Below are 20867 nucleotides of genomic sequence, written 5' to 3'. Positions count from 1 at the left end.
ATCTAAAAAAAAATAAATAAAAAAAAAATAAATAAAAAAATAAATGCACAGCTCCATACATGTATAGCATGTATGGAACATAGGAGCAATTGCACTTACTTGTATTCGATTTGGATGCAGGACTTCGGTTTTCTGTATCCCTGAGTTCTGTCCACGATGTTTTTCAGGCTCCACGAGCAGACAGGAAATGACAGCCCCTTGCTGGGCTGGACTAGCAGCAGGAGACGACTCCTGCAAGAAACTCCTCCAAAACACTCGGCAATATACTCTTCAGAAAACACCTCACTAGTTCGAGGTGTTTTTTGACGTGTCACCATTGCTTTCAATGCGGTTTTGGACGCGGAAACCGCATCAAGAAGGGTTATGTCCCTTCTTTTTGCCGCGAGGCGTTTTTTTTACTCGCGGTAAAAAAACGCCTCCGTCTCCCATTGAAATCAATGGGAGTCATTTTGGGTCGTTTTTGGTGCGTTTTCCGACGCGTTTTCCGCGTCAAAAAACGTGTCAAAAAACTCCGTGTGAACAGGGCCTCACAGTTAATGAAATGTGCAATTTTGTACATCTTGGTACAATCCAAGCTGGAGAAAGAGCCTGTCCTCTCCATTACCTGACAAGCTCCACATTTACCACAGATACATTACACCATTTAGGCCCTTTAGATCCAAAGATATATTGATTAGATAAAGAACATAATGACTTCGAACAAGCATATCACTAAGATTAGGACTCCAACGAGGTGTCATAGCTGGAGCAGGGGTAAGTATCTTGGACAAACATTTATCAGTTTTTAATATAGACCAATGTTTGTGGAATATATTACGCATAGCATTCCATTGCTTATTATATCCCGATATAAATCTTACCACATCTCCATCAGACACTTGTATTCTTTTAGGTTTTATAAGATCAATCCTATTCTTGGTCTTTGCATGTTCATATTCCTGAACCACATGAGTTTTCTCATAGCCTCTATTAATCAAAGCCTTCATCAGAAGAGCAAATTCTTCTTGCTCGAAGAAATTGCCCTCGTGGGATAGCCCTAATGATGTGTCTAGGGTGGGAGGAGTCAGTCATTATGTATGAATTTAAAGAGGTTGATTTTCGAAAGATATCAGTATTAAAGGGAATGTGTTGCCAGAAAAACATGTTTTTTTTTTAAAAATTAAACATTTAGTGTGTGGGTGATTAAACATGGTTCAAATTTTTTTTATTTTTTTCACGAGTCAGGAAATAGTCAGGAAATATTATAAATTAATTCTAATTTATAATACTACCCATTTTTGGTCACTAGATGGAGCTAGTTCCCAAAATTGCAGCATTGCAACATTGGGTTAAAAGCCCTCGCTCTAGTGAGCTCTCAGCATCCCCCCCTCCTTTATCCTGGCTAGTGCCGGGATAAACGAGGGGTTTGAAAGGTTTAACCTCCTACACTGTGTGTCGCCATTTTTTGAGGTAACCCACAGTGTAGTAGGTTTACATACAGTAGTAAACACACACAAACACTAACGTACATTGAAATCTCTTACCTGCTCCTGCAGCCGCGGCTCCCTCCGGCCCGTCCGCTCCCTTTGCTGCCGCTGTTCCATGTGCACAAGTCCGGAAGCCGCGACCGGAAGTAGTAATATTACTGTCCGGCCGCGACTTCCGGTCCACAGGAAAATGGCGCCGGACGGCGCCAATTTCGAATAGGACTGTGTGGGAGCGGCGCATGCGCAGTTCCCACACAGACGCCGTACACGGCAGTCAATGGGACGGGAGCCGTTCGCAGTCCCTATGGGACTGTGGCTGCCGTACTCCATGTCTGTGTGTGTCGTTAATCGACACACACAGAAATGGAACAAAAAATGGCAGCCCCCATAGGGAAGAAAAAAGTGTAAAAATAAGAAACAGTAAAACACAAACACACAAATGAAAATAAACGTTTTTATTAAAGCACTAACATCTTTAACATATAAAAAAATTATTTGTGATGACACTGTTCCTTTAAGCTTACCATCTGTTTCAATTAAGATCTTTAAGTCCAAAAAATCAGTTTCAGTTCTACTGTATTTGCTCACAAGTTTGATGCCCATTTCGTTAGCATTCAAATAATTCAGAAAACTATTGAGATCATCTTCAGTGCCCTGCCAAAGAAAACAACACGTCATCTATGAAACGCCTCCACAATACTACAGACATTTCAAAGGGATTATTCTCATTGGAGATCATACATCTCTCCCAAAAGCCAATAAATAAATTTGCATACAATGGGGCGCAAGTTGCCCCCATTGCTGTTCCTCGATGTTGCAAATAAAATGTATCTTTGAAAACAAAAAAGTTATGTCTAAGTAATTCTAATAGTTCGACAATAAGATCAACCAGTAAACACCTCCATATTACAGATCTGTAATCTGTTATGTTGTACGGATCTGTAATATGACAAACAGGACCGCACCGTCCATGAGGCGAGATGAGTTTCTCGCCACAGGCGATGGCACCACTGAAACCAGCTGCCTCTTGCACTATAATTGTATCTGTGTCTATAGGTCGCAGATACAATTACATGCATAAGCGCTGAATGACAGGGCACATTCCCTGTCCTGCTATTCAGTGCCCTTCAATTACGCAAGTGGCGCGATGACATCATCGTGCCGCTTGCGTCGTTGAATGTCAAGACTCCCTACCTATCAGCACCTTTCAATGCCGCTTGCGTCATTCAGCCCCAGCAGACCTGCTCAGAAGACCTGCTCTTGACATCAGACTCACTAGTGACATAGATGGATCAATTGTCACTGATATTTTCAGTTAATTCTTTCCTTTATGCTAAATCATCTCATCCCCCACAGACACTGAGAGCAGTTCCAACGGGACAATTTTTAAGAGCACGCCGGATATGCTCCACAGAATCAGCCTTTGAGAATCAGGTCTCTGACCTCTCAAAGAGGTTTCGTGCTAGAGGTTATAAATCTATGGATATTGAGCAAGGATATATGAGAGCTAAAAATACGCAACGAAGCGATCTACTCATACCCAAACCTAAGAAAAAGAACAGCAATGAAGAGGTAAGGTTTATCACTGGATATCATGCCCAATGGAGAGAAATTAAATCAATCTTTGAGAGGTTTTGGCCGATTCTCCATACTGATATGGACTTGAGTGTAGTGTTATCAGACTATCCCCTTATGACTTCACGTAGATCACGTAATCTAAGGGATATATTTGTCGAGAGCCATTATGTAGCTCCTACCTCAGGATTTATATTTAATTCCAGAGGACCAAAGTGGGGATCATACCCCTGTGGTGACTGTGGGGCATGTTCTCTAATGACTAGATCTCTAAATTTCAGTGACTCTTCCGGGTCAAGAGAATACAAGATCTGTCATAATATCACATGTCGTTCAACTGCTGTGGTCTACTATGCTAATTGCCCATGTTGACTAATATATGTGGGTCTCACTTCTAGAGAACTTCGTGTGAGAATCCTTGAACATATAAGGGTCATAAAGGGAGCCATGAAAACTGATGATCCTGAAAAACGAAGCAAACTAAAACCGATACCTCGCCATTTTCGTGATCACCACCAAGGTAATTGGAGACTTCTCACTTTCAGGGGAATTGACAAGATCTCTTTAGGAAATAGAGGGGGTAATGTTCAGAGAATCCTTGCCCAACGTGAATGCAAATGGATTGTGAAATTACAGACCGTTTTCCCCAAGGGGTTAAATTAAATGGTCAGCTTTGCTCCGTTTTTATAAATGTTTATCTCTAGTAGGTGCCAACCTCTGTTATGTTTTATCCTTTTGTGTGTAGTGAGGATTTATTATTTAAAGGACGAGTGTCACGAAAAAAAAATGTTGATATCAATTTGCATTTAGTGTTTTATTATAAAATCTTTTATTGATGTGTGTGTTTGTGTTTTACTTTTTTCTTTTTTCTAACTTTTACTTCACTATGGGGGCTGCCATTTTGTTTTTTAATCTCTGTATGTGTCGATTAACGACACATACAGACATGGAATACGGCAGCTACAGTGCATAGGAGTCAATGAACGGGAGCCGTTCCATTGACTTTGCTCTCTGGCTCTGTACTGCGCAGACGCATGTCAGAGTCACACAGAGCAGAGCAGCTGTTTGCAGGGAGAGAGCAGGCGCCATCTTGAAGACCAGCTGCACTGCAGGTAAGGTCTGTGTGCCTGCATGTCCCACTCTCTATCTCACAGACCCCCGCTCTCGTGACCCCCGACGGCCCCCCTAACGGCCCCCCCCCCCGACGGCCCCCCTCTAACGCCCCCCCCCTTGTATGAAGGACACATGATGCAACTATACTGGGAAAGCCCTGAACGATAAATCTCTAGTTGTGCTGAGACTGTTTGGGGATGTGACTAATGAACCTCTCAGTCTCAGCACAATTAGAGAGATTTATCGTTCAGGGGTCTGGGAAAGCTGGGTGACCACCATTACCCCTCCTACTGGAGTGTGAGAGGTTCATTAGTCACATCCCTAAACACACTCCAGTAGGAAGGGTAATGGTGGTCACCCAGCTTTCCCAGACCCCTGAACGGTAAATCTCTCTAGTTGTGCTGAGACTGAGAGGTTCATTAGTCACATTCCCAAATAGTCTCAGCACAACTAGAGAGATTTACCGTTCAGGGGTCTGGGAAAGCTGGGTGACCATCATTACCCCTCCTACTGGAGTGTGAGAGGTTCATTAATCACATCCCTAAACACACTCTAGTAGGAGGGGTAATGGTGGTCACCCAGCTTTCCCAGATGCAGATATAACCAGGAAAGGGCTGGATGGATGGGCTGAGGGTGCACAGGTTTTTTGGTGACCCCCTCTGTCATGTGATCGGACCTAGGTTACCGATTCATCAGACGGGGGTTCATGTGACTATAAATCTGTCCATAACAAGAGACAGTGCACTCAGGACAAGCCCTGCCCTCATGCCGTAGTTGTGTGGTTCTGTCTGCAGTGATGGAGGTGGGTGGCTCTGACACCCGCCTCCCCCGTCGGGTCATCTCAGGACAGAAGGGGTGTCCGGATTGGAGACACAGCGCCGCACCTGTCCTCAGGTTGTGTCTGGTATTGCAGTTCACCTCCATTGAAGTTAATAGGACAGAGCTGTAATACCACACACGACCTGAGGACAGGTGCGGCGCCATGTTTTCCTGGACGACCCCTTTTAAGACTTTTCCCGTGTGTGTGTGTGGCAGAGCGGAGTGTTCACGGGCGCCGCTGATACTTCATAGCCGCTTATCAGCTGTTTTGAAGAATCAGCGGCGAGCACCCCCCCACACACACACAAATTCCCCAAACACGCAAAATCAAGTGTAATCAAGCGGTTTTTATGTGTTTTTTTGAACGTAAAATGTGCAAAAAAAAAACATGTCAAATACACGGCGTGTGAACCGGTCAACTGAAAAGTCATTCACTTCACTTTCATCATTCTAAGGCTGGGTTCACATGACCTATTTTCAGGCGTAAACGAGGCGTTTTACGCCTCAATTTACGCCTGAAAACACGGCTCCAATACGTCGGCAAACATCTGCCCATTCATTTGAATGGGTTTGCCGATGTACTGTGCCGACGACCTGTAATTTTACGCGTCGCTGTCAAAAGACGGCGTGTAAAATAACAGCCTCGGCAAAGAAGTGCAGGACACTTCTTGGGACGTAATTTGAGCCGTTTTTCATTGAATTCAATGAAGAACAGCTCCAAATTACGGCCGTAATTGACGCCTCGCAAAACGCGAGTACGAGCAATTACCACTGAAATGACGGAGCTGTTTTCTCCTGAAAACAGCTCCGTCATTTCAGACGTAAATGCAGTTAGCGTGTGCACATACCCTAAGGGTATGTTCACACACAATGTTTTCAGCTGAAAAATCGGAAGCAGAACGCCTACAAGCATCTCCCCATTGGTTTCAATGGGAAATACGGCGTTCTGTTCCGACAGGGCGTTTTTTACGTGGTAGTTTTCCAAAAAGGGCACGTAAAAAGACGCCCGACCAAAATGAAGTGCACATCACTTCTTGGGACGTTTTTGGAGCCGTTTTTCATTGACTTTATAGAAAAACAGCTCCAAAAACGGCCGTTAAAAAACGCGAGTTTGATTAAAAAATGGCTGAAAATCAGGAGCTGTTTTCCCTTTGTTTAGTAATCGTGTGAACATACACTTAGCCTTTTGGTGTGTCCTATAACTTCTTCCAGCTGCAGAATCACATCCAGATGGCTGCCGGACACTGCTTAGCAATTTGAAGACACCTTTTCCTGGCTTGTGGGAGGGGGGGTGAGGTTCCCTCCCACATTTACAGCAGCTGTGAGTCAGGTTGCTTTGCCTTATTCACCTTGCTGTAATTCTGGCCAACATTGGAAAACATGTCAAATTATTATTTAATTTGTAATACTTTCCACCATACGGAAAAAATAAAAAATACAGCAAAAAACTTAAAAAATATAATAGAAATAAGTAACGACACCTAAAGAAAAAGGTTTAATTTGCGACACATTCCCTTTAACTTTTGCTTGCTTGTCTTTTCAGAGTGGACTTTACTGGTTATATCGGAGTTGCATGAGGCTCATGGTTATATTGAGGCGCATGGTTGCATTGGAGGCACATGAGGATGGTCATCTTATACTTTCTGATATTAACATGGTTTCGGTGTCAACATCATCTGCTAATGTCTTCTATGAAGTGATTGGTTCTTTTAACCCCCCTTTTTCTATGACTTCGTGGCTATGTGATGATTGCATTAGGCGGCAATAGTAATATTTCTGCTATTGACCTGGTACAGTTATCTTTTGAGTGAATTGTCTCTATATTTTGGCATTCTATAGATGCATTATAACATTGATGGAAGTTTCGTTTTAACACGGTTCTAATTATCATATGCTTTTTTCTATCCATATGTCTTTTCACCTTTATTATTTTTGATGCTTCGAAGCTACACAATTGTGCTTTAAATGCACTCCTAACTTTATTTATTTAGTATTTGACTGTTTGCAGTCTCTTTTTTGACCTATTGGGTCTATTTATGCACATTTATTACATATTCTATCACTCATTTTTATGTGAGCATGCATGTGGTTATATATATATAATTGTGTATGTGCGTATACATACATGCTTACTTATATTTTTATATTTTTTATATATACTCATATAAATACCCCCTATTTAAATCCTCTGGTCACACTCTTCCAGCACCCCCTGACGAAGCCAGATGCGAAACGCGCGTTGGGGTGTTCTGACAGTGTTGTGACAGTGGAATGGCTCATGGTGGGTTTCTGGTATGCATATTTTGAGGTCTTAGTGATTCTCCCATGATTGTTACCATACATTTTTTGTGGTCATACTCTAGGTACTTGCTGTGGTAGATTGGTATTTATACCCATGGTACATACTTCATCGTTATCTACAGGAGGGCTCAATCTACAGGGGGCACCATCTACAAAGCGGCTATATGTGGGGCACAATCTACATGGTGCTATATGTGGGGCACTATCTACTGGGGGCTGTATGTGGGGCACTATCTACAGGGGGTCGTATGTGGGGCACTGTCTACAGGGGCTACTATCTACATGGGTATCTATGGGGGCCACTATCTACAGGGGAATCTATTTAGGGCACTTTCTACTGGGGGGCACTATCTACAGGGGCTCTATGGGGGACACTATCTACAGGGAGCTTTATAGGGGGCATTATGTACAGGAGGCTCTATAGGGGGCACTTTATATGTGGGGCACTGTCTACAGGGGACTCTATGTGGGGCACTGTCTGCAGGGGGCTCTATGTGGGGCACTGTCTACAGGGGGCTCTATGTGGGGCTCCATCTGCAGGGGCTCTATGTGGGGCACTATCTACAGGGGGCTCTATGGGGGCCACTATCTACAAGAATATTTATGTAGGGCGCGATCTACAGGGAGCACTATCTACAGGGACTCTATGGGGGCACTATCTACATGGGGCTCTATGGGGCAGTATTTAGAGGGGGCTCTATAGGGGGCACTATATATGTGGGGCACTGTCTACAGGGGGCTCTATGTGGATCACTGTCTACATGGGGCTCTATGTGGGGCACTGTCTACAGGAGGCTCTATAAGGGGGCACTGTCTACAGGGGGCTCTATGGGGGCACTATCTACAGGGGGCATTGTGTGTTTGGGACACAGTGTATGGTGCTATTATATTCAGTGACACAGTGTATGGCGCTATTATAATTAGAGGTGCAGTGTATGGCGCTATTATATTTAGGGGTGTAGTGTGTGGCACCATGAGAATTTTCTCTTCGTTTGCAGAAATGTTTGAAAAGTGAGAAGCTGAAGACATCTGACATCTGGGAGAGTATGGTGTGCTGTTGTTTGGCATAGTAAGCAGGGTAGCCCGCTCTATGAATTATCAAGGCGTCACAAATAGGCTTCTAGCTGGCTATACACGCTGCACTTCATGACCTACACACTATCCCTCCATGTTTCACACACTGGCACCCCATTATTCATTTATTTTTATTTATGCACTTTACTCATTACTGCCCCCTATATTGCACCCCTATTATTATCACTTGCACATACACCATTCATTTATTATTTTTTACTACACATCCCATGCACCACACGCCACTCCCCTCAAGACTAGTGGGAGTGGCTATTATTATTATTTAAAGCACCTGTTCACTCTCCTTCATCACTGTTTCTGACCTGTCTGTGTCCATTGGTAAGTATGGCCTTTTTCTGTGTTTTTGAAGACATCTGAGCAGCAAACTGCAGAAATGGGCTGTGGCCGAGAGAAGTCATCATATATGTCTGGACCGGATGGAGAAGAAAAGAGAAAAATAACAACTAGAATCTGAGAAGACATCACCTGTAGATCACTTAATGTAAATGTTTATTCTGCCTCTAATCAGTACTTTAGTCACTGTATGATCTGCAGCGTGATGGGTGGTATGATTTTTTTTGTTTTTGCACATCTTTACCATTGTTCGAGCCATGCTGGGAGCTGTAGTTTTAAGCTGTACAAACCTATATGGCAGGGGTTGCACTAAATTGAGCTGTATTTATGTGGTGTTGTATTTATGTTATGAACTTGGTTCTAGTACTGTATTTATGTACTGAGCTTGGAACTGGTGTTGTATATATGTAGTGAGCTTGGTTCCTATGCTGTATTTATGCACTGAGCTTGTTTCTGCTGCTGTATTTATGTACAGTGCTTGGTTCTGCTGCTGTATTTATGTATTGAGCCTTGTTCTGGTGCTGTATTTATATGCTGAGCTTCGTTCTGGTGTTGTATATATGTATTGAGCTTTGTTCTGGTGCTGTATATATGTATTGAGCTTTGTTCTGGTGCTGTATTTATGTACTTGGCATTGTCCTGGTGCTGTATCGTTACGGCCGTGGTCACGGACATCGACCTCCACTTACCTGCCTCCCGCAGATCTTCCTGCCGAAGTCTCCCTACTCTGAGACGCCGGCACATGCGTCCACTCTGTCCCGCAGTGCTCACTAGAGGGCGCTCGCTGATTCCCGGCCTTAAAGGGCCAGTGCGTGCATATGTAAATTATTTATTAATTATTCCCAGATCACCCTGAACTACAAAAAGGGCCCTGCCCTTCTGATCCTTGCCTGAGCGTTGTTTGTAATCCTCATGTTAGTCCTGCAAATGGTTCCTTAGTGTTGTCCCGTTTCCAGTGTTCCCGTGCCCTGCTACCTGTATCCTGTATCCCGTGCTGTGTTATTGTTCCTGAGCCTGTTTAGTGATTGGAGTCGTGTCCTACTACACCCGTTGCCCTCCGCCACGTCTGGCGCAACCTACTGCACCCGTTGTCATCCACCATGTCTGGCACAACCTGCTGCACCTACTACCATCCGTGCCAGAGCCCCTGTCACCATCTGGACTATTTCAGGTACCCTTGTGCTATGAATTTGTATAGAACTTTGCATAGACTGTGACTTGGCCATCTGCCTCTCTGCTGCGGCGGAGCGGCCTAGTGAGTCCACATACCCCGAGAGCGTGACAGTATGCTCAGGCCATGGAAACCGCTGGCCAGCCCAAGACCGCAGTTTAAAGGATACAGATGGAGATGCATGACCTACGGACACGTCACAATCATCTCCTTGAGGCTGTGAATTCCATCATGGCCCATCTGGATCAACTCACTGTTCCAGCTCCGATTCTTCCTCCAGAGACTGTTGCCGTTCCACTGCCTGTTGCTCCTCCTGTTTGTTCCGGAACCACAGTTTCACTGTCTCTTCCTCCTCGCTATGACGTGGTGATCCCAGAGCCTGTAGAGAGTTCATCAACCAATTCACGGTTCATTTTAGGCTACGAGCTCATCTCTTCCCCTCTGAGGAGGCCAAAGTAGCGTTTATTATCTCCTTCTTCGCTGGAAAGGCCCTCACATGGGCGAATCCCATCTTGGAACAACAGGGACTAGCCTTGTTTCTGCAGTCTTTCCGTACCGTGTTCAAGGAGCCGGGCCGAACATCTTCTACCGCAGCCACTCTGCTAACCATCAAGCAAGGGGGCTCCACAGTAGGAGATTATGCTATCTTCTTCCGTACCCTGGCAGCAGAGTTGGCAAGGACAAATGAGGCATTGGTGGCGACCTTTTGGCAGGGACTGTCCTCACACATCAAGGACGAGCTTGCAGCCCGCCTTCCTTCTACCTTGGATGCCCTCATCCTGTTGGATACTCAGGCTGACATAAGGATCTGGAAGCGCATTCAGGAGGTGCGACAAGAGAGCCGGTTCCACAGTCTAGCACCCTCGGTCCAGAGACCACTATTGCCTTCCCCTAGTGCGCTACCTGAAGAACCTATGCAGGTAGACAGAGTCCGGCTGTCTGAACAGGAGAAACAGCGCAGACGCTCTTCTGGTTTATGTCTGTATTGTGGCCTTAAGGGTTATTTCGTGCACCAATGTCCACAGAAGCCGGGAAACTCCAGCACCTAGGGTTGGTTGGAGAGGCAACTCTAGAGAGGACGTCTCCAAATGTCAAAACCGCTTCCAAACTATCCATTCCTGTGACAATCATATCTGGAGAGACATCACATTCCTCCTCTGCCTATCTTGATTCCGGATGCAGCTGCAAATTTCATCCAGCAGGATCTAGTGGATAGCTTACATCTACCCACAGTTCCTCTGGAGAGACCTCTTGCTGTTGCCTCTGTGAATGGTCTACAATTGCCCGATCCAATTGTGTTTATCACGGAACCATTGACACTACAAGTCGGAGTTCTTCACTCAGAACGGATCGCCTTCCTTGTATTGCCTAAAGCTATCAACCCTATTCTGCTTGGCCTGCCATGGTTTCGTCTACACGCTCCGTTTCTAGACTGGAGTTCTGGAGAAGTCCTCCAATGGGGCCCCAAATGCCTTAACCGCTGCCTGCTACAATTTCGTCCAGTTTTGCCTCCACTGTGTAATGATGGGGGTAGGGAAACAGACAAGTGAGCCCTAATCTACCCGCCACTCAGTCCCTGCCTACTTGCAACGACCCGCCCTAGGCGACGGGGTACAACTGGGCGACGGTCCCTACACTCAATAAGTGAACGACAGACAAACAGACAAGGGAACACAGAACCTAAGGGAAACGGGGCAGTTGCCCACGGCAACACCGTGAGCAACAAGAGTTCAACCTAGAAGCAGGTGCAGACTGATTACCTATGGGCGTTGATAAAGAAGCTGTGCCTGGCAGATCCTTTACAGTACCCCCCCTTTTAAGAGGGGCCACCGGACCCTTTCTAAGTGGACCTGGTTTATTGGGGAAACGAAGGTGGAACCTCCTGACCAATATCCCAGCGTGAACATCCCGGGCGGGTACCCACGTCCTCTCCTCAGGCCCGTATCCTCTCCAATGGACCAGGTACTGGAGGGAGCCTTGGACCATCCTGCTGTCCACAATCTTGGCCACCTCGAATTCTACCCCCTCAGGGGTGAGAACAGGGACCGGAGGTTTCCTCGAGGGAGCCAAGGACGGGGAGCAGCGTTTAAGGAGGGAGGCATGAAACACGTCGTGTACTCGAAAAGATGGGGGCAACTCCAGTCGGAAGGAGACAGGATTGAGGACTTCAATGACCTTGTACGGCCCTATAAACCGGGGAGCAAACTTCTTGGACGGGACTTTCAGGCGCAAATTTTTTGACGATAGCCACACCAGATCCCCGACCATAAACAAGGGGTTAGCAGAACGTCTTCTATCTGCCTTAGTTTTTTGTATGCTCTGGGACGCCTCTAGGTTCTTCTGAACCTGGGCCCAGACTGTGCACAGTTCCCGATGAACGACTTCTACCTCGGGATTGTTGGAACTACCAGGTGAAACGGAGGAAAACCGCGGATTAAACCCAAAATTACAGAAAAAGGGGGAGACCCCTGACGAGTTACTGACCCGGTTATTAAGGGAAAATTCGGCGAGGGGAATGAATGAGACCCAATCATATTGACAGTCAGAGATAAAACACCTTAAATATTGTTCTAGAGACTGATTAGTCCTCTCAGTTTGGCCATTAGTTTCAGGATGGAAGGCAGAGGAGAAGGACAGATCAATCTCCAACATTTTACAGAAGGCTCTCCAAAACAATGAAACAAATTGTACCCCTCTGTCAGAAACAATATTGACAGGGACCCCATGGAGACGCAGGATGTGTTTGACAAACAAGGTAGCTAACGTCTTAGCATTGGGTAGTTTCTTGAGGGGCACAAAGTGGCACATCTTACTGAAGCGGTCTACTACAACCCACACCACCGACTTGCCTTGAGATGGAGGCAAATCGGTGATAAAATCCATGGAGATATTGGTCCAAGGTCTCTGGGGAATGGGCAAAGAACGTAGTAAGCCCGCTGGTCGGGACCTGGGAGTCTTGGACCTAGCACAAACTTCACAAGCGGCGACGTAGGCCTTAACGTCTTTAGGCAACCCAGGCCACCAATAGTTTCTGGCAATGAGGTGCTTGGTACCCAGGATGCCTGGATGACCAGATAGTGCGGAGTCATGATTTTTCCTAAGTACCCTTAGCCGGAATTGCAGGGGAACAAACAGCTTGTTCTCAGGAAGGTTCCCGGGAGCTGAACCTTGATCAGCCGCAATTTCAGAGACTAAATCAGAATCAATAGAGGAAATGATTATACCTGGAGGAAAAATACAAGCAGGATCTTCCTCTGAAAGAGGGCTGGCCATGAATCTACGCGACAGTGCATCAGCCTTAATATTTTTAGACCCAGCCCTATAGGTAACCAAAAAGTTGAATCTGGTAAAAAATAACGCCCATCGCGCTTGTCTCGGGTTTAGCCTCCGGGCAGATTCTAGGAAAACCAGATTCTTGTGGTCGGTAAGGACCGTTACCTGGTGCCTAGCCCCCTCCAGGAAGTGGCGCCACTCTTCAAATGCCCATTTAATGGCTAAGAGTTCGCGGTTGCCAATATCATAGTTACTCTCAGTGGGCGAAAACTTCCTGGAGAAGTAGGCACAGGGACGGAGATGGGTGAGGGACCTGGTACCCTGGGACAAGACAGCCGCCACTCCCACCTTGAACGTGTCAACCTCCACGGTAAACGGCTCCATTTGGTTGGGCTGAACCAGCACCGGGGCCGAGATAAAGCACTTCTTAAGGACCTCAAAAGCCTGGACAGCCTCAGGAGGCCAGTGGAGGAGATCAGCACCTTTGCGAGTGAGATCCGTAAGAGGCTTAGCGATGACCGAGAAGTTAACAATAAATCTCCTGTAATAATTAGCGAACCCCAGGAAGCACTGTAACGCCTTCAGGGAGGCAGGTTGGACCCATTCCGCCACAGCCTTGGCGGGGTCCATGCGGAATTCATGAGGAGTGAGGATTTGACCCAAAAATGGTATCTCCTGCACCCCAAACACACATTTTTCGGTCTTCGCAAACAGTTTGTTTTCCCGAAGGACCTGGAGCACCTTCCTGACATGCTCAATATGGGAGGACCAGTCCTTGGAAAACACAAGTATGTCATCAAGGTACACTACAAGAAATACCCCCAGGTAGTCTCTTAAAATCTCATTTATGAAATTCTGGAAGACCGCGGGAGCATTACACAACCCAAAGGGCATGACGAGGTATTCGAAATGACCTTCGGGCGTGTTAAACGCAGTCTTCCACTCATCCCCCTCTTTGATGCGGATAAGGTTATAAGCCCCCCGTAGATCAAACATAGAGAACCATTGGGCCCCTGAACCTGATTAAAGAGATCAGGAATCAAAGGAAGGGGATACTGGTTCCTCACAGTGACCTTATTCAAGTTTCGGTAGTCAATGCATGGCCTAAGACCACCATCCTTCTTCCCAACGAAGAAGAAGCCAGCACCTACCGGAGAAGTAGAGGGGCGAATGTAACCCTTGGCCAGGCATTCCTGGATATACTCTCTCATGGCTTCACGTTCGGGACAAAAGAGATTAAATATCCTACCCTTAGGGAGCTTAGCTCTTGGTACCAAATCGATAGCGCAATCGTATTCTCTATGAGGGGGTAACACTTCGGAGGCCTCCTTAGAGAAAACATCAGCGAAGTCCTGAACAAACTCAGGTAGCGTGTTCACCTCCTCAGGGGGAGAAATAGAATTAACAGAAAAACATGACGTCAAGCATTCATTACCCCATTTGGTAAGATCCCCAGTATTCCAGTCAAACGTGGGATTATGCAACTGCAACCAGGGAAGGCCTAAAACCAAATCGGACGATAATCCCTGCATTAACAGTACAGAGCACTGCTCCAAATGCATGGAGCCAACAAGGAGTTCAAAAACAGGGGTATGCTGTGTAAAATAACCATTAGCAAGAGGAGTGGAGTCGATACCCACTACCGGGACAGGTTTAGGCAAATCAATCAAAGGCATAGCTAGAGACATAGCAAATTCCACAGACATGATATTAGCAGAAGACCCTGAACCCACGAAGGCACTGCCGGTAGCAGACCTACCACCAAAAGAGACCTGAAAGGGAAGCAAGATTTTATTACGTTTCATATTTACGGGAAATACCTGTGCGCCCAAGTGACCTCCCCGATGATCACTTAGGCGCGGAAGATCCTCCGGCTGCTTATTCTTACGCCCAGGACAGTTGTTCACTTGATGCTTGTCATCCCCACAGTAGAAGCAGAGACCATTCTTCCTGCGGAACTCTCTACGTTGTTGGGGGGACACGGAGGCCCCGAGTTGCATAGGTGCCTCCGAGTCTTCCGTGGAAGAACGAAGCAACGGAACCTCGGGAGGCATCATGGGGTAGTCAGAGGAGAAAACACCAAGACGTTCAAGTCGTCGTTCTCTGAGACGTCGGTCAAGTCGTACCGCTAAAGCCATAACCTGGTCTAGGGAGTCAGAAGAGGGGTAGCTAACTAGCAGGGCTTTCAGGGCGTTCGACAGGCCCAACCTAAACTGGCACCTTAAGGCAGGGTCATTCCACCGAGAAGCTACGCACCACTTCCTAAAATCAGAACAATACTCCTCCACAGGTCTCTTACCCTGACGTAAGGTCACCAGCTGACTCTCGGCAAAGGCAGTCTTGTCAGTCTCGTCATAGATGAGTCCGAGAGCAGAAAAGAAAAGATCAATGGAGGAAAGTTCAGGGGCGTCAGGAGCCAAGGAGAAGGCCCATTCTTGGGGCCCCTCCAGGAGCCGGGACATAATTATACCCACCCGCTGGCTCTCAGAACCTGAGGAGTGGGGCTTTAAGCGAAAATAGAGCCTACAACTCTCCCGAAAGGAGAGAAAAGTCTTCCGGTCCCCTGAGAACCGGTCAGGCAACTTGAGGTGGGGTTCAAGAGGTGAGGTGAGGGGCACTACCATGGTAGCATCAGGCTGGTTGACCCTCTGAGCCAGGGCCTGGACCTGTAGGGAGAGACCCTGCATTTGCTGAGCCAGGGTCTCAAGGGGGTCCATAGTAGTGTCAGGGACCAGGGTAGACTAGGTATATGGGCTTGTGAATATGTAATGATGGGGGTAGGGAAACAGACAAGTGAGCTCTAATCTACCCGCCACTCAGTCCCTGCCTACTTGCAACGACCCGCCCTAGGCGACGGGGTACAACTGGGCGACGGTGCCTACACTCAACAAGTGAACGACAGACAAGGGAACACAGAACCTAAGGGAAACGGGGCAGTTGCCCACGGCAACACCGTGAGCAACAAGAGTAGTAAACGAGCCGAGTCAAACCAGGAGAGTACGAGGTGCCAAACGCAGAGCAGGAGAGTAGTGAACAAGCCGAGTAAAACCAGGAGAGCACGAGGTACCAAACGCAGAGCAGGAGAGTAGTCAACAAGCCAGGGTCAATACGAAGCAGGGACAAATAGTACAAGAAGCTGCAGCAGGGCCAGGAAACCAACAGAGAAGATTACCAAGCAAGGAGGAACAGGAAAGGCAGGTATAAATAGAAAGAGGGCGGGAGCTAGCTCCGTCTGGCCAGGCTGCGATAGGCTCTCCCACTCCTAAGCCTGCCATCCTGAGTGGTGGAAGATGGAGTCAGTCTCACAGACCTAGAAGCAGGTGCAGACTGATTACCTATGGGCGTTGATAAAGAAGCTGTGCCTGGCAGATCCTTTACACACCGCCTCAATCCCTCTCCGATCTACCCTCACACTATGCCAGTTTTGCGGACGTTTTCAGCAAAACGGAGGCAGAGACTTTTCCTCCTCATCGCAGCTACGATTGCCCAGTCGAGTTACTTTGGAATGCCTCACCACCCCGTTACTGCACATATGATGGCGTTGCACTGAGATCAAGTCCTTTTGAGACGAGATTTTATTGTTGTATGGAAACATGGGTTGCTCAACAGTTGCTAATACTGCTAAAATATTCTTGTTGTTTATGCCCCTGGGTTCCACTGCTTCAATAAAAAGAATGTTCCATGACATTTCCTTACAGTGGGTCAGCGGTGAAGCTTTATGTCCGCTTTAACTAGAGGGTGATCTTTGATTATGCAGTACTGCTATATCACAGGTTAAAAGGCCAAAACCACATATAATTATAGTAACATTTAATTTAACACTTTAGGTCAGTTGTCTTAAAGGCTATGTACACTTGTGAAATCATGTTTTTTCCACAGGACTGACAGCGTGTCAGAGAAACTCAGGACCCGCTGTCACTGAACCCGTCAGTCCCGAGGACCTGACGGATTCAGGTCTTAGCACACGATACAGCTGCTCTGTATAAAGAATGCAAAGCAGTTCTATTTCAAAAAGTTAAAATTATTTTTAATAAAAAGTATTTTGAGGGGCGTGGCTAAGGCACGTGCGGGACAGGACGCACACTGGAGAGGCTCCGCCGGCATTGCCTCAAATCTCCAGTCATCCTCTACCCAGTGGCCACGAACAGCGGGTTAACTCACTTCCCTACGTCCACCCTTGCATCACCTTTGGAGACCTTGGGAGCAAGATTCGGCCATTTGGGCCCACCGAGCGGGCCGTTTCCCCGGCCAAAATTTTGGAACGGCCTGGACCGCGGCGCCCTTCTACGTGGGCACAGGCACTCGGAACCGGGAGCTAAGGGACTGGACTGCTGGTAGTGGATCCCTATCAGGAAGATTATCCTCTCCCCCTTGGTGATATAGCTCCTCTTGTGCAGATTGGGCTGGAGTGGAGAGTTGGGCCCGGTAGAAAGGCTGGATCCCCACCCTCAATTTAACAGCGGCCTGTGCAACCTGGGGCCCAATATACCTCCCAGGTATATGTGACATTTGATGTCAGTGACTGAGCACGTAGCTGGGGCTGTATTACCACACCACGACTGAAATCCTAGGCACTGGATGGGAAGACATATTGTGTACTTCTCTGCATTACTACACAGAGTACTAGATACATCCTTCTCTATAATATACATCTGGCCAGTGGCGTAACTACCGCTGTAGCAGCCGTAGCGGCTGCTACGGGTACCAGCAGCATGAGGGGGCCCGTGCCGCTCGCCGGCACGGCCCCCCCTATGGCCGGAGGCTCTGCTAGCAGCCGCTATGGCTGCTACAGCGCAACGCCACTGAAGGGGTTGTTCCTACAAAAGACATGTGTGATCGCTGGGACGCCCAGCGATAAGGAGAACGGGGGACTAAAAGTCCCCCGAAGTTCTCCATAGAAATTAATTGTGTGCATGCGGGACCAGCGCTCCTTTCATTTTTATTGAACTGCGCAGACCCCGGAAGTCCGAGGTTCGTCATGGAGAACTTCGGGGGACTTTCGCTTTCGGGGGACTTTCTGCTTATCGCTGGCAGCGATCACACATGTAAGTTCTCCATGACAAACCTCGGACTTCCGGGGTCTGTGTCGGCAGCTCCATGGAAATGACTTGTGCACCGGTCGCGCTTGTGCGCATGCGTGACCAGCGCTCCTTTCATTTTTATTGAACTGCGCAGACGCCGGAAGTCCGAGGTTCGTCATGGAGAACTTCAGGGGACTTTCGGTCCCCCGTTCTCCTTATCGCTGCCAGCGATCACACATGTATCCCCTATCCTGTGGATATCCTGTGGATAGGGGATATATCTCTTTTGTAGGACAAACTATAGGCCGTTATTTTTTTGGGGGGGGGGGGGGGGTTGGGGCCTGTATTGCGTTATCTACAGGGGGGGCTGTATTTCGTTATCTACAGGGGGGCTGTATGGCATTATCTACAGGGGGGTTTGCGGCTTTATGGTGCTATCAACAGGGGGGCGTATGGCGTTATCCACAGGGGGGCTTTATGGTGCTATCTACAGGGGGCTGTATGCCGTTTTCTACAGGGGGGTTTTGGGGCTGTATTGCGTTATCTACAGGGGGGGCTGTATGGCGTTATCTACAGGGGGCTGTATGGCGTTATCTACAGGGGGTTTGGGGCTGTATGGCGTTATCTACAGGGGGGGGCTGTATGGCGTTATCTACAGGGGGGCTGTATGGCGTTATCTACAGGGGGAGTTTGGGGCTGTATGGCGTTATCTACAGGGGGGGTGGTATGGCGTTCTCTACAAGGGGGCTGAATGGCGTTATCTACAGGGGGCTTTGGGGCTGTATGGCGTTATTTACAGGGGGGTTTGGGGCTGTATGGCGTTATCTACAGGGGGCCTGTAAGGCGTTATCTACAGGGGGGGCTGTATGGTGTTATCTACAGGGGGGCTGTATAGCGTTATCTACAGGGGGCTGTATGGCGTTATTTACAGGGGGAGGGCTGTATGGCGTTATCTACAGGGGGGCTGTAAGGTGTTATCTACAGGGGCTGTGTATGGTGCTATCTACAGGGGGGGCTTTATGGTGCTATCTATAGGGGGCACTGTGTGGTGGAATCAACAGGGAGGCACTATCTACAAAGGGGGTTGTGTGATACCCGTGGGAGGGGGGCCCCAGTCAAAAGTTTGCTATGGGGCCCAGTCTTTCCTGGTTACGCCCCTGCATCTGTCTATTGCTTCAAACTAAGTGCATGACCGTGTAATGCAGATTATCTTACTTCAGCAACTACTTGAAGTGCTGCACTAGTGCTGTACCATATACACAGCTGCATATATATTGTTTTCATCATCTATACTGTATAGTTTGCACCTGCAAGTGCTATTCTTGCATTACTACTGCCATCTGGTGGACATTTTCCTTTATTACGCCTATGTTCCCCCACTATGGATTTGTTCTAGTTCAAGCATTTTAAATGGAAATTAGGAACTTTACGCTATGGAACGCGATGGTATGATACGGGTCCGGTGTCACACGTATTCCACCCGTTTTGCACCAGTATTTACGAACCCGTGCCCGTAAATATGGGTCCGGTGTCACACGTATTCCACCCGTATTTACGAGCACGTTTTTGGCGGCAAAATAGCACTGCACTAATCGGCAGCCCCTTCTCTCTATCAGTGCAGGATAGAGAGAAGGGACAGCCTTTTCTGTAATAAAAGTTAAAGAAATTCATACTTACCCGGCCGTTGTCTTGGTGACGCGTCCCTCTCTTCACATCCAGCCCGACATCCCTGGATGACGCGGCAGTCCATGTGACCGCTGCAGCCTGTGATTGACCTGTGATTGGCTGCAGCGGTCACATGGGCTGAAACGTCATCCAGGACGTCGGGCCGGATGTCGAGAGGGACGCGTCACCAAGGCAACGGGCGGGAGACCGGACTGGAGGAAGCAGGAAGTTGTCGGTAAGTATGAACGTCTTTTATTTTTATTTTTTACAGGTTTATACTGATCGGTAGTCACTGTCCAGGGTGCTGAAAGAGTTACTGCCGATCAGTTAACTCTTTCAGCTCCCTGGACAGTGACTATTTCCTGACGTCGCTTAGCAACGCTGCCGTAATGACGGGTGCACACATGTAGCCACCCGTTATTACGAGAGCTCCATAGACTTCTATGGACTGTCCGTGCCGTTATTACGGCCTGAAATAGGACATGTTCTATCTTTTTCAACGGCACGGGCACCTTCCCGTGAGAAAACGGGAAGGCACCCGTCGCCAATAGAAGTCTATGAGCCTGTTATTACGGGTCGTGATTACGACCCGTAATAACGGGAGTTTTTACGGTCGTGTGCATGAGGCCTAACTCTCGTGACTTCAATATCCTGTTAACCCTGCTAACCGGCAAAATTTCAATGTACCAATTTAGACGACGCAAAACCAAATCCGGCAATACCATGACGGAACCTCCTCCGGCGAGTACGGTAGCCAAACTTAAAGGCTTTGCTATAGACTTACCTGACAAAGTCTGTTGCGACAAGATCTTCATAATGTTCAGGACAGAGTTAAGGAAACCGAAACTCGCATTTTGACGCTGGAGGATATTGTGGCTCTATTGCCAGACAGAGTATCTACTTTGGAACGGAAAGTCGATCTCTGGCACAAAAAATTTGATGACATGGAGAATAAACTCCGTCGCAATAGCCTTAGGATCTTAGGCTTTACGGAACGCGCTGAGGGTACAAATCCGGTTGACTTTCTGCAGGCAT

Source organism: Rhinoderma darwinii, chromosome 2 (assembly GCF_050947455.1).
Source record: "Rhinoderma darwinii isolate aRhiDar2 chromosome 2, aRhiDar2.hap1, whole genome shotgun sequence".
NCBI lineage: Eukaryota > Metazoa > Chordata > Amphibia > Anura > Rhinodermatidae > Rhinoderma > Rhinoderma darwinii.
Note: the sequence above shows the minus strand (reverse complement) of the source record.